The following is a 12,642-nucleotide window of genomic DNA, read 5'->3' as shown; positions in this document are numbered from 1 at the left end:
GGTTTTCACACCCGATATTTAAATCTCCTTTACTGCAGTGAAGTTTCCTCATAATTTAAAATCATTATCAACATAATGTGTCTTTTATCCCTTTTCCAATTGAAATCTCCTACCTTCAAATTAGTTTTTGTATCTAACAAACATTTTAGACCGAGGGCTTGTGTCTCTGTGAATTTGCTAATTTAAACTACGTGCGATAATCGCAAACACCATTTTTCTCAATTCGACATTCAATTTGTTTTCCTTTCAGCAGTCTAGTTTCAAGGTTGCATTTTTATCTTTGGATAAAAACAAGCTGTCCTTTGTGAATTAAATGTTTTTTCCAGCACTTATTTAAAATCTAGAAAGCTTCCATGCGATCACTTTTACTTAACGACAGACATTCACACCAAATTTTCATTCAATACAGCTTATCCTATGTTTTTTCAGCAACTTAATCGCAAACACTTTTTCGTCTGGGTACGTTTACCCCTCTTCCAGATTCTGTGTACTATTGCCACGCTTTTGGACCCCTCCAACGTCCGGTCAGACTGCTTGCCTCCCTAATCTGGTTATTCCGACTGGAAGTGTCAGTTTTATTTTTCATCTTTCCTGCGAACATTTAACCCAGGACCCATTTGGTCCCTATCTCAGAGATCCCCCTTGGTCTTCATTTTATCCCACTGGCCAGTTTTCTTCAACATCCTGATGTCCCAGCCCTCATGTTAGTTTGTATACCTTCTTTATCAGGCATACACGAATCCCCAACCTAGTTTTCGTCCTTCCGTGGTTGGCTAGAACTTTGTTCTATAGATTACCCCCTTCTAGTGCTTTTCACAGATTACTTCCTTCTCCGTCAATGCTACAGCCGCATGTGGTACAAAAACATACTCACTGCCATTGCTAGCTGTCACATCATCCAGGTCGGAGGGTCTGCACCCTGCTCGCAGTGACAATTGTTAGGGAAAAAGGAAGTTTTCTCTTCCTCGGGGCGGATTACCTGATATAGGTAATCGATACCTCGCCCTTCGCCCTCCATATAACGACCACGGAAATAAATAAAGGAACCCGTAGGTTCAACCGGCTTTATTTCGATCAAATGCAAGGGAGGGTGCAATCTGGATCCTTCAAAATAGAAGAGGTTTCGAGTATAACTTAGACAGGTTTTGGAAAGAGCTACCCTGCTACAAAATCATCGATAGATCTATTGCTGTCAGCGGAGTTACACTGATTTGTCGACTCTTTTCAGACTGGCTGTGAGTGGTACGTGCAATTCTCCATCTCCCATCATAAATTAATCGTGTTGTTCCATGATTTGCACACAGTCTCTATGTCGCCTGAAGTAAATGTTTCCAAAGTACTGGCTTTCTTATCTCTTCCTCAAAATTTGCAACTGCTGACTTTGGCTATTTTGTTAAGTGTTATGAAGGTTAACTATGCAGTTTTAATGCGTCATAACTGTACTATGCCAACATAAGCAAGTGTTACATACATAGGTAATTCCTCAGATCCTCATGATACTGATTAGTTCACTACCTTCAGCATTATGTTCTGACCACCTATCTGTCTGTTCTTTTCCGACTACAATTTGTCTCCCTTAAAAAATGGTTCACACAGACTGAGGCAAAAATTTGGCTCAGCACTGCAGTAACCACTTCTAATCCTTCGCCAATCTGAGCAACTCCCATTTACACTAGCTCTCTGTCTTCTGTTTCCTGGCGATCTTACTCTGCTCCATTCCCCCTTTCACCATTTCCATGAAGCTACTGAGCATCACCCCAGGGGTCCTTTCTCTCTGCTCTCCTCCATCCACTCGGATAGTATAAATCTGAATCCACTGACCATTACCCCAGCGATTATTTCCCCCTGTTCTCCTCCATTCCCTCTGATACCATATACTTGAACTGGTTGAACAACACAAAGGGATCCTTTATCGCTTAACTCCTCTGATCTCTTACACCATGTATCCAAACTCACTGGACATTACACAGGGGATCATATCTGCTTGCGCTGCTCCATTGCATCTGATACCATCTGCCTGAACTCACTGAATTCGTTCTCCCCGCACTCGCAGGGATTCTTTCTCCTCGCACTCCTCCAGTCCCTCTAATATCATCTTCTTGAATTCACTGAACATCAGCACAGAAATCCGCCAGTGAACTTCAGACCTTCGCTCCTTGATTCACTGATGTTTTGCTCCACTTCTTTCACCGTCTTATCAAACTTTCTGCGAGTCTCTAGAGCTTTCTGGTCAAATCCGAATATCTTCCATAATATCCTTTTGGTGTGGCATTGCTTTTCCTCGAAACTCCCGGAGTTCTGGCAATAGGTCAGTTGTGGTTGAATAGCACCTCGGCTCAAGCGGGAGAGGAATTAGCGGCCCGACTGCAGGGCTCAAAAGGAAGTTTGTTAAAAGAAGGATTTGGTGTTTAAGCCATATCTCTGCCGCAGTCTCTCTCCCTTCTCTCCAAGCTACAATTACCTTTAGCAACCATTACCGCGTCTCCGCTTGTTCTTTCTTGATCCAGCCTCAAGGAAGCTTTGGCGGTGCAGGGCCCCTTTAAGACACACGGGCTGACACCTGCCACTGGAATCGCAGAATTGAGTCAGAGGTGAGAAGCTGCACAACCTACGACTCTTTACTTCCGCAAGGGAGCTGCAGACTGCCGGTGTCCCAAACCATGATTGAATTTCAAAAACGACCAATCAAGGTGATGTGCCGATTGGAATGCTTTGTGGCGTCATCCACTGGAGGGCGGCGGCCATGTTTGTGTGAAGTACAGTCGGCCATATTTGAATGGCATGCGATGTGACGTGTGACTTCAATTCCTATTCTTAATAAGAATGAAAACAATATGCAATGACGGTAAAGATAGACAGCGACGATCAACGCTGCTGGCGAGTTGCTCGTGTGTGAACCGTGCTCTACTTGGGGCTACTTGTAGCATGGCCCGTAGTCTGCTTGGGTATTTTGTGACCCGCTTTGTATTGTGGGGAACTCTGTCCTTCACAGCTGCTTAAATCATTCACGGGATGTGATCGAATTGAAATATAGAATGTCAATTAATTGCAATATCTTTGGTGCAACTGCAACGCAGACGGAGCTCTACTTAAAGGCTAATAGCTCTTGAACACAATTGTTGAAGGTTAACTAATACACGGCAGTTAAATGAGGCAGCCAGATACTGGAGCAGCAAGACTAGCGAAAACGTTCATAAATCTCTATTCCTACATATACCTCCCGCAATATTCAAACATTTTTCTTCCCCCATTTGGTTGTTTATTTCCAACACTTCTGTTATCAAGTTCGGATAGTTGCAACTAATTTCAGGAGAAAATAAAGTAATATCAGAGGATTTCCCGACCTCCTCAACACATTAAATATTGAATTTTGAAGGAACACACGGAATGAAATAAACATAGGTGTAATATGGGGATCAGATCCTGTCCCATTAACGGGGCGACCAGCAGTAGGTTCCTGGCTCTGTCAGCAACCTCTTTCTCGGAGCTGAGATCCATGACTTTAAGGGAAAACAGCTGATCAGAAGCTCAAAGGACAGTTCAACCGGCAGATTGATTCTCTGATCGATCTTGCGAGCCGATTGGATTCTGAAGTTTGTTTTCGCAGCCACTTCTGGAAACAGTTGGGTGACAGTTTGATCCGAGGTTAATTTGGTTTCCTCTCAGTGTGTGTTTGAGCGCCTGACAGCGCTCTGTGCATTGTGGCTGCATCTTTCCACGATTCCACACAACCCCAACAGACAGGAGCTTCGCCCTACAGTCCAATGGCAGTTTTTGTACGGGGTGAGACTGTTTTCCATTACTGTGAGTCTCAGAGCGCAATAATACACGGCAGTGTCAGTCAACTGCAGCCCGGTGATGGTTAAACTGGTGAATTTATTCGCGGTCTGGAGAAGTACAGAGAAACGGGCTGCTGCAAATTCTGCTTTATCTTCATTGCCATGAGAATGTTTGCTCAGTATAAACTCGAGCTGTGTGTCTGGTTTTTGCCGGTACCAGAATAAATAATAGTAGCTCCATGTGGTATCATAGGTACAGGTTAAAGTCATCACTTCTCCTTCTGTCTTAACTTCTGAGGACAGCGGCTGATAAACAGATTCTCCTTGACTCAGATCTGAAAAACATGTTTAAACAGCATAAGATCAGACCGGCAGGTGATTAAAATTCCGCTTCACACCATGTTTGTGAAATGAGAGAAAAGATGGTATTTGTTTGGTCCTCAATTACCTGTCAGAAATGCCCCCCACACAACCCACATGCTCAGTAGCTGCATTGTCACTCTCCGCTCTGTAAAAAGAGGGACGGATATTTGAAGACACACGCTCTAATCCCCAACTCAATGATCTGCTGCCGTGTCTCAGGATGCTCCACGTCACTTCCCTGTGTCCGCAGGTGGTGCTGTGAGACGAGTAGGTGGTGAGCTGGCTGCCAGTAAATGGAAACACGCTGAGCTGGGCTACAGTCATTGTCCTTATAGAGGAATGGTTCCGCATTTAGAGACCGGGGTTTGGAATGAAACTCTCGCCTGTTCATTCTGGACGGGAAGTACCTAATTGTTAATTGGGTTTGTTGTAATCTGGGGGCAATTCTTTGTCTAGAACTACGTGAGATTTACGGACTCCAGCGAGCTTTCCCTCGCTGCAAATGAAGCAATTTACAAACAATTGTCCTTTCTGTTGTCGGAATGATTCGTATTTCCATAATATTAGAGTGATGATCTGTGGTGTTACCGAAAATACAGTGGACCAGACTTATGGAATAAATGCTGCCAATAGTTTGAACACCATTTTGAGCACTACCCCATTCAGTGATTTGCAGTTAAAAAGCTGTTTGAATTCTATCTTAAGGTTTATTTGTGCCTGCAACGATTTATTTACTGATCCATAATCTTCAGCTTTTGGATTAGCAATGAGAGAGATTGGTGGGCACATATCGGTGCTTTTTATAAATTATCGCAAATCAGTTTAAAGTGCCCCGGAGCAGGGTGGGGGGATCAGGTTCAGTGAACCCAGAGTGAGGTATGCGATTGGTTCCGCGCCCATCGACAGAGATGTAGGGCGGGTTCTGATCCCCTGGGGTGATGTGTCGGGTCGTTTAAACCACCCCAGGTTGCGGTGTGATACGGGTCCAGACACCCAGGGTGTGATGTACAGCGTGTTGAAAAACCCCAGGTTGAAGTGTCGGCCGGGTTCAGAGTCCACAGGGTGAGGTGTAGGTTGGGATCTCGTTAACAAGTGCTCAACACCAACACTGCCTGAAAACACTATCCATACAGCCTTCACTCGTATTACAAAAGGATCCAGTGCTGAAAAAATAACAAACTGCGATCGGTTTTGGTTTGCCTTTCGCCTCTTTATCATTAATATCCACCATCGGTACAGTTAATGCCTTCAGAAATCAAAGCTCAGAATCTGTCTTTCATTAATGCTTTAATATTTTCCCCATTCTCCACACACTTCCACTCACTTGTCCTGTCCACTGTTAGTTTCAAACGTCAATTGTTCGATTTGATGGATGTATTTTGTGATGATTATTACTGAAGTACCGATCCAGCCTATTGCGCCTTTCAAGTATTAAACTTTAATTAATTCCAAAGTTGGTACCACTGTTGGAAAAACGGCATTAAACGCACTGCCTGGGGTCTGTGCCAGAAAATAAATATTGTGACCACCGCCCTCTGGTGGATGTACTGAGAACTGTTGAGATGTCGATGCACATCGTGCGAGAAATTCTGGTCCAGAAGTTCGACTCAAGTGGTGCCGGAATTGTTAAGCCAGTGTACCTCATACTCCCTCACCGGAGAGAGGTGAGCTGAACCAATCACCATTACATGAACTCTGTTGCCATCAGTAAAAATCAGATTCTAACTTACTGTCTAAAATTGATAAACTTTCCGCATGGGAATCGTATCTTAAAAGAAATATTTATTCAAGATATTATTGTTAACTAATGCCTAATATTAATCTGCATCTGTTGCTCATAAACTAACCAGTTGAACAATAATATTCGAAATATGAATTGGTGATTCAATCTTCTGTGGGTTCTTCACTGTTCTGTCGCTGATATTTCTCAGGCTATCGGTTCAATTGTTGCAATCCAACGACTGACGTCACGTTGCATCTCACACAGAACACATTTACACAGAGCGGTCAAGATTGTGTGTAAAAGAGAGAGGGTGTATGTTCATGTGTAAGTGTCTTTGCGATTTTATGTAAGTGTGTATGTTTATAAACATCCGCAGCCTTATAGATAAACACCCACATTAACACACTGACAAAGAATATTACACTAACCAATAAATCAATAAACACCTTCATTCTTTGACCCAGTTATTGGTACTCTTCGAAACTTTGAACAATAGCAAAACTACTCACACACCCTTACACATAAATAAAGACAAACAGACGCATCAAAAACAAGAAGAGCCACATTACAGCAAAATTCTAAAAGGGCAAAATGTGTTAAAAAAAACAAGGCTGAAGGCTCTGTGCCTCAATGCAAGGAGTATTTGGAATAAGGTGGAGGAATTAACTGCACACACAGCAGTTAACGGATATGATATAATTGGCATCACGGAGAAGTGGCTCCAGGGTGACCAAGGCTGGGAACTCAACATCCACGGGTATTCAACATTTAGGAAGGACAGGCAGAGAGGAAAAGGAGGCGGGGTGGCATTGCTGGTTAAAAATGAAATTAATGCAATAGTAAGGAGGGACATTAGCCTGGATGATGTGGAATCAGTATGGTTGGAGCTGCGGAATACCAAAGGGCAGAAAACGCTAGTGGGAGTTGTGTCCAGACCACCAAACAGTAGTGGTGAATTTGGGGACAGTATCAAATAAAAAATAATGGATTCGTGAAATAAAGGTACAGCAGTTATCATGGGCGACTTTAATCTACATATTGATTGGGCTAACCAAACTGGTAGTAATGCGGTGGCGGAGGATTTCCTGGAGTGTATTAGGGATGGTTTTCTCGACCAATATGGCGACGAACCAACCAGAGAGCTGGCCATCCTAGACTGGGTGATGTGTAATGAGAAGGAACTAATTAGCAATCTTGTTGTGCGAAGCCCCTTGGTGAAGAGTGACCATAGTATTGTATAATTCTTTATTAAGATGGAGAGTGACACAGCTAATTCGGAAACTAGGGTCCTGAACTTAAGGAAAGGTAACTTCGACGGTATGAGGCGTGAATTGGCTAGAATAGACCTGCAAAGGATACTTTAAGTGATTACGGTGGATAAGCAAAGGCAAACATTGAAAGATCACATGGATCAACATCAGCAATTGTACATACCTGTCTGGAATAAAAATAAAACGGGGAAGGTGGCTCAACCGTGGCTAACAAGAGAAATTAAGGATAGTGTTAAAACCAAGGAACAGGCATATAAATTGGCTCGAGAAAGTAACCAACCTGAGGACTGGGAGAAATTTAGAATTCAACAGAGGAGCACAAAGGGTTTAATTAAGAGAGGGAAAATAGAGTACGAGAGGAAGCTTGCAGGGAACATAAAAACTGACTGCAAAAGCTTCTGTAAATATGTGAAGAGAAAAAGATTAGTGAAGTCAAATGCAGTTGCCTTGCCGGCGGATTCAGGTGAATTTATAATGGGGAGCAAAGAAATGGCTGACCAATTGAAAAAATACTTCGGTTCTGTCTTCACGAAGGAAGACACGAATAACCTTCCGAATGTACGAGGGGACAGTGCGTCTCGTGGAAGGAGGAACTGAGGGATATCCTTATTAGGCAGGAAATTGTGTTTCGGGAAATTGATGGGATTAAAGGCTAATAAATCCCCGGGGCCTGATCGTCTGCATCGCAGATAACTTAAGGAAGTGGCCCGAGAAATAGTGTATGCATTGGTAATCATTTTCCAACAATCTATGGACTCTGGATCAGTTCCTCTGGATTGGGGGGTAGCTAATGTAACACAACTTTTTAAAAAAGGAGGGAGAGAGAAAACGGGTAATTATAGAACGGTTAGCCTGACATCAGTAGTGGGGAAAATGTTGGAATCAATCATTAAGGATGAAAAAGCAGTGCATTTGGAAAGCAGTGACAGTATCGGTCCAAGTCAGCAAGGAATTATGAAAGGGAAATCAAGCTTGACGAATCTTCTGGAATATTTTGAGGATGTAACAAGCAGAGTGGACAAGGCAGAACCGGTAGATGTGGTGTATTTGGACTTTCAAAAGGCTTTTGACAAGGTCGCGCACAAGATTGTGGTGTGCAAAGTCAAAGCGCATGTTATTATGGGTAATATACTGACGTGGATAGAGAACTGGTTGGCAGACAGGAAGCAGAGAGTCTGGATAAACGGTCCTTTTCAGAATGGCAGGGAGTGACTAGTGGAGTGCCGGAGGGCTCAGTGCTGAGACCCCAGCTATTTACAATATACATTAACGATTTGGATGAAGGAATTGAGTGTAATACCTCCAAGTTTGCAGATGACACTAAATTTGGCGGCGGTGTGAGCTGTGAGGGGGACGCTAAAAGGCTGCAGGGTGACTTGGACAGGTTAGGAGTGTGGGCAAATGCATGGCAGATGCAGTATAATGTGGATAAATATGAGGTTATCCATTTTGGGGGCAAAAACACGAAGGCAGGATATTATCTGAATGGCGGCAAATTAAGAAAAGGGGAGATGCAACGAGACCTGGGTGTCATGGTTCTTCAGTCATTGAAGGTTGGCATGCAGGTCAACAGGTGGTGAAGAAGGCAAATGGCCTTCATAGCTTGGGGATTTGAGTATAGGAGCAGGGAGGTCTTACTCCAGTTGCACAGGGCCGTAGTGAGGTCTCACCTGGAATATTGTGTTCAGTTTTGGTCTCCTAATCTGAGGAAGGACATTCTTGCTAATGAGGGAGTGCAGCGAACGTTCACCAGACTAATTCCAGGGCTGGCTGGACTGTCATATGAGAGAAACTGGATCAACTGGGCATTTATTCACTGGTGTTTGGAAGGATGAGAGGGGATCTTATAGAAATGTATAAGATTCTGATGGGACTGGACAGGTTAGATGCGGGAAGAATGTTCCCAATGTTGGGGAGGTCCAGAACCAGGGGTCACAGGCTTAGAATAAAGGGTAGGCCATTTAGGACTGAGATGAGGAAAAACATCTTCACTCAGAGAGTTGTTAACCTTTGGAATTTCCTGCCGCAGAGAGTTGTGGATGTCAGTTCTTTGCATATATTCAAGAGGGAGTTAGATATGACCCTTACAGCTAAAGGAACCAAGGGGTATGGAGAGAAAGCAGGAAAGGGTTACTGAGGGAATGATGAGCCATGATCTTATTGAATGGCTGTGCAGGCTCGAAGAGGCGAATGGCCTACTGCTGCACCTATTTTCTATGTTTCTATGTTTCCATCAACACGCACACACTTACGGACACATCAATACATTTAAACTAAACACTCACACAAGCACACATCCACTTTAATGCAAAGACGCTGATTTACATCTAAACAAACCCATGCTTACACCTAAACATACACAAACACTTACACACAAATATACACATACACATAAATACACACATGAAAGCAATCACACAAAACACACAAACATTTAACTTTAAACACATTCAATTACACGCAAAAACACTTAAAAATAAACGAACATCCACGTATCTGGGCAGAAAAACACACAATTACACATAAACACACACACTTTCATGTAAACGCACAGATATTTATAAAAATACATATTATGACTAACACAAAAACATACACAAACTTATAAAAATACACGCACAGTTAGACATATATACACAGATATGGAATTGCACACGAATTTATTTTTAATCCTCAACACATACATCAACGCACAAGCACAGACTAAACCAAGAGATCGTCACACACACACATACGCAAACACTAAATCAGATAACAAACACCAGGTGATAGACAATTGTAGAATTAAAATAGACATTTTATGGACACATTCTCTAAATGTTGACCCAAATAAATAAGTCCTGATAACATAACCTCTCACATTTTTCTATTCTGACCTACAGCTACAGTGACTCAATGTTTTTGTTTGAAACTGATATAAGTTAATTATGTTTAGAACATTGACCATTACTAATAAATAAACAAGTTTATAACTCACATCTTATCTGTTACCCAGCCGCTTGACAATCTCCAAATAAGTAATCATCTGCACCTATCGTTAACATTATCGATATCAGTCAGTAAATCTTCATCGATATTTCATCATATTATTCCCAAATGATAGATCATATGAAATGATACAAAATCAATTAGCTTGTGACGTTGAAGAGAAATTGCCATATTTTATAACTTGTGCTTTAGGAGGATTATAAAGGAAGATTTACTGTGCAGATAGGAACAGAGATACATTGCTGAGAGTGATTAACTAAACACAAGATATATATTAAACATTAAATTCGGGAACAACCTAATACCTTAAGGAAACGAAAAGAGAATATATCAGGTTAAATTGATATCTTGTATTTAGAAGCGATCTGAATATATGTCCTCCTCTAGATCCCCGTAAATTGGTCAGAGCACATCTGGAATGAAGACTTAGAGGAACAGAGCGGCAACATCTGGACAACCGCTTCCTCATTCATCATCCTGTTCTCCCTGAGTATATTCGACAGCGCTGCCGTCAACTGGTAAAGGAGAGTTGATTCAATCCACTCGCACTTAGCCCTGACTGAAGAGGTTTGACAAATCTTTAAAAGATTAATTGATAAAAAAAAACTAAGATAAATGCCCCAAGCCACGAAATCGCTGCTTATTTTTATTATCCCTCTCTTACAGGTCAAGCGAACGGTTGAATTTAGGACGTCGTTGGTTTTCCTCCTTTGTTTATTAATATCTCTGTTATGAAAATATAATATGTCCTCTTATTGACTCTCAGAATCAAATGCCTTCAGTTAATAGATTTGAATCTGTGGCTGAGAAAATCAGAACCGAGAGGCCCGCCTCTCTCTTTGAAATGTATGAGATAATCGTGGCTATAATGTAAATGTGTCTCAGAGTTTCACCGTTGCTTGATTATTTCATGTGTAAATCAGTCTCTTTTCACCATCCTAATTCAAACTGTTCCCTTCCCTTTCTTATGAGCCCCTGTATTCCCACCCTGGCGTATGGTACACTTGTACAGAGAGCAGGCAGCTCAAACCGCCTGTGTTCTGATCTCAATGTGCCGCTCTATTATTATATTCATTTTGTGTTAACTTTTTAAAAATTTCTCTGTAAATTGTACTCTGTTAAATGTTAATAATTCTGCAATGATAAATGGACTAACTTGGAAGCTGCATAATTTATTATACCTTGGCTCATCCACACCTCTCCTTTACACCTGTCTGTAGTAAACTGGAGCAGAGTTATTGTCATAGAGCCCTCTATTGGCAATACTCGCAAAAGCATCTTTTGCAGTTGAGATGGCATCCATCTTCTCTGGCCATCATCATCATAGGCAGTCCCTCGGAATCGAGTAAGACTTGCTTCCACTCTTAAAGTGAGTTATTTGGTAGATGAACAATCCAATACGAGAGTCACAGACTCTATCACAGGTGGAACAGATAATCGTTGAGGGAAGGGGTGGATGGGACCGTTTTGCCACATGGTCTTTCCGCTGCCTGCGCTTGATTTCTGCATGTTCCCGACGATGAGAGTCGAGGTGCTCAGCGCCCTCCCAGATGCACTTCCTGGAATTCGGGCGAACTTTGGCCAGCGACTCCTCTGTGTCGGTGGAGATATTACACTTTATCATTGAGGCTTTGAGGGTGTCCTTGTATCGTTTCCAATGCCCACCTTTGGCTCGTTTGCTGTGAAGGAGTTCCGATTAAAGCACTTACATTGTGAGTCTCGTGCCTGGCAAGCCAACTGTGTGGCCTGCCCAGCGGAGCTGATCAAATGCGGTTAGTGCTACAATGCTGGGGATGTTGGCCTGGACGAGGACGATAATATTGGTGCGCCTGTCCTCCCAGGGGATTTGGAGGATCTTGTCGAGACATGGTGGTATTTCTCCAGCGAATTGAGATGTCTACTGTGCATGGTCCATGTTTCTGAGACAAACAGCAGGGCGGGTTTTACTACAGCCTTGTCGACAATGAGCTTGGTTTCAGTTTTAAGGGCCTGGACTTTAAACATTCGTTTCCTCTGCCGGCCGAAGGCTGCTTTGGCACACTGGAGGCGGTGTTGGATCTCGTTGTCAATACCTGCTCTTGTTGATAGGAGGCTCCCGAAATATGGGAAGTGGTCCAGGTTGTCCAGGGCCACGCTGTGGATATTGATGACTGGGGTGGGGAGGGGGGGCAGTGCTGTGCGGTGAGGACAGGCTGGTGGAAGACTTTTGTATTATGGATGTTTCGTGTAAGGACCATGCTTTTGCACGGCTCACTAGATACATCGACTATGTCCTGGAGTTCAGCCTCTGCATCTGCGCAGATGCAGGTGTCTTCCGCGTACTGGAACTCGACGACAGAGGTTGGGGTGGTCTTATACCTGGCCTGGAGATGGCGAATGTTGAACAGGTTCCCACTGGTTCTGTAGTTTAATTCCACTCTAGAGGGCAGCTTGTTGACTGTAAGGTGGTACATGGCGGCGAGGAAGATTGAGATGACTGTTGGGGCAATGATGCAGCTCTGTTTGATCCTGGTCCGGA

The sequence above is a fragment of the Pristiophorus japonicus genome, chromosome 23 (genome assembly GCF_044704955.1).
Source record: "Pristiophorus japonicus isolate sPriJap1 chromosome 23, sPriJap1.hap1, whole genome shotgun sequence".
NCBI classification, from domain to species: Eukaryota; Metazoa; Chordata; class Chondrichthyes; family Pristiophoridae; genus Pristiophorus; species Pristiophorus japonicus.
This window is presented reverse-complemented; position numbering follows the sequence as displayed.